A 2697-nucleotide genomic window follows, 5' to 3' on the forward strand; every position below is an offset into this window, starting at 1 on the left:
AAGCTGCTGAGTGTGACAGGGTCAGGACTGGATGCAGGAAGTTCTCTGACAGTCTCCCTCTATCTCTCTAATGGGTTTGAGTTGATTTACGACTGGTAGCTTTTATTTTACTTTTCTTATTTAGAGATACAGCACTGAAACAGGCCCTTCGGCCCACCGAGTCTGTGCCAACCAGCAACCACCCATTTATACTAATCCTACATTAATCCCATATTCTCTGCCACATCCCCACCATTCTCCTACCACGTACCAACACAAGGCACAATTTCCAATGGCCAATTTATCGATCAACCTGCAAGTCTTTTGGAGGTGGAAAGAAACCAGAGCACCCGGCGGAAACCCACACAGACACAGGGAGAACCTGCAAACTCCACACAGGCAGTACCCAGAACTGAATCCTGGTCGCTGGAGCTGTGAGGCTGCGGTGCTAACCATTGCGCCACTGTGCTGCTGTTGGTGTTTTGATCAATGAAGGAAGTTCCCTCCACACATTTTTTTTGGACAGACAGTGTGGTATAAGGATGTAAAGGGTTAATGCTGAAGATAGTGTGATCAACCCCTCCCACTGTCAGAGTGATGATGTAACAGTCACATGAGATGAAGTTTGGGAGAAGAGAGAGCAGCACCAAGGACATTGTGTAAATTAGAAAAGAGTTCTTAGTTCTTTCAGCAGGAACTGTGTCCAGAAAATATCGAGAAACTCACAATTGTATTATTCAGGAGTCGGAACACAGATATTAATTCCAAGTGACAGTTCTGGGACCAATTAACAAAAAAAGTAGAGAATAATATTGCTCACTGATTGAAATCCCCCAGTGAGGAGACAGTTAAACAGGTGATCTGTTGGGGCATCCTTCGATCCAAGGTTTCAGCAACATTTAATCTCCATTTTTGGTGAAATTCTCTGTTATTTGCAACTTTTTTTATCAGCTTTGTTGGGCGAGTGAAAAAACTGAAAAAATTGAACAGTTCCATCCTTTCTTTTCTTCCTTCTTCTCTTCTTTCCATCAGTTTCTCTTTTCTGTCCCAGATCAATATAATGATGAGAATCCCAATTTAATCTGCTGTTTCTGGTGTTTTATCCATTCCAATCAAAATTTCAACATTCCAATCAAATCTATTTGTTATTCCACAGTGTCTCTCCATGTGTTTTATTCTGTTGTATTCTCTCACAGTCTGTTTGATGATCAATGTTACATCTCACTCTCTGTTCTGGTGAAGATCAGAAGCAGTGATATCTGTTTACACCACCCGACAAGTCGGCCTGAGGCTGTGCCTCGCCGATCATGTGGAGTTAAAGCAATTCTTCCAGTCAGTTGGTTCAGTTGTCATTTCATGAGAAATTCGGTCATCATGACTTCGTCAGTGACCTAATGGTTCAGGTGTCTGAGTGATGTTAATCATGATGTGATGAAATGATTGTATGTTCCAGTCTTTCCGTGGTGGGTTTTCACACTGAGCAGAAACGGGTTGGACATGGTCTGGAAATGTTTCACACCGCTCCATTCCCAACTTCATTTACTGACAGAAGATATATTTCCATCATTGCACAGCTGGCTGCACAGCCAGAAACTGTGCTGAAGGTGACAGCTATACGTCTGCAACTGACAAGGTGGCAGAGAGGTTAAGGCAATGGACTGCTAATCCATTGTGCTCTGCACACGTGGGTTCGATTCCCATCCTTGTTGTTAGTTTATGAACTGTTCAGTGTTTTGTTTGTGTTGGTGGAGTTTATGTGCAAAGTCAGCCTCGAAACCTGTTCTTGTCAATGTCCAGACAGTGATTCCAGAATGAGTTATACTTTATTAAAATTGAGACAGACAATTGGAATTCTTCACCCAAACTGCACTGGAATGAAGATCAAATAGGGATCACGAAACGGAGCATGATTTTTCCTCCCCTCCTTCCTTCCATCTTTACTTTCTCTGGATTTGCACCAAGTGAAAGACAAATGGAAAAAGCAAATGGCGAGGGAGCAGATGCCGAAAATTATCCTTTGGCAAGAAATTTATTTTCAAATCTTCTTGATAGATTAAGTGAGTGAGCAATGCTTTGGCAGATGGAGTTTAAAATGAGGGGTCATCTACTACCTACGATAGATCAGAGTGTTTTTTTGTACGAGGTGAGATGTTAGAAACGGCGGAGGAGCAGAGACCCGAATACTGAATTAATAAAAACTAGTGGACTGGTAGAAAATAATGTGAAAAGTGAACAGAATCTGAAGATTGGAACTCATGTTGCAGTGATATAAAGCTCTGTGCTCCTGAAGTAAATGTCCAAGCCCAGATTGTGGGGAATCTGTGGAGAGTGATTTGGTTTTTATTCATTCTTGGGTGTGAGTATCGCTGTTAAGGCTAGCATTTATTACCCATTCCTGTTGCCGTTGAGAAGGTTTTGGAGAGCTGCCTTCTTGAACTGATGCAGTCCATATGGTGCAGGAACACCCACAGTGCTATTGGGGAGGGAGTTCCAGGATTGTGACCCAACAACAGTGAAGAAATGGCGATATCGTTCCAAGTCAGGATGGTGAGTGACTTGGAGGGGAACCTGCAGGTAGTGAGTTCCCATGCATCTGCTGCCCTTGTCCTTCGAGGTGGTAGTGGTCACGAGTTTGGAAGGTGCTGTTGAAGGATACTTGGCGAGTTGCTGCAGTGCATATGGAGATGGTACACACTGCAGCCACTGTTTACTGCTTGT

General features: G+C 43.2%; 1 non-coding gene across 1 annotated transcript; it reads left to right on the plus strand.

Annotated features, from left to right (window-relative positions):
- The first annotated feature begins 1606 nt into the window (after positions 1 to 1606).
- Positions 1607 to 1688, plus strand: trnas-gcu (transfer RNA serine (anticodon GCU)). The gene has a single exon. It is a non-coding gene; the product is annotated as a tRNA-Ser (tRNA).
- The last annotated feature ends 1009 nt before the right edge of the window (positions 1689 to 2697 follow it).

Source organism: Heterodontus francisci, unplaced genomic scaffold (assembly GCF_036365525.1).
Source record: "Heterodontus francisci isolate sHetFra1 unplaced genomic scaffold, sHetFra1.hap1 HAP1_SCAFFOLD_148, whole genome shotgun sequence".
In the NCBI taxonomy this organism is placed as follows: domain Eukaryota; kingdom Metazoa; phylum Chordata; class Chondrichthyes; order Heterodontiformes; family Heterodontidae; genus Heterodontus; species Heterodontus francisci.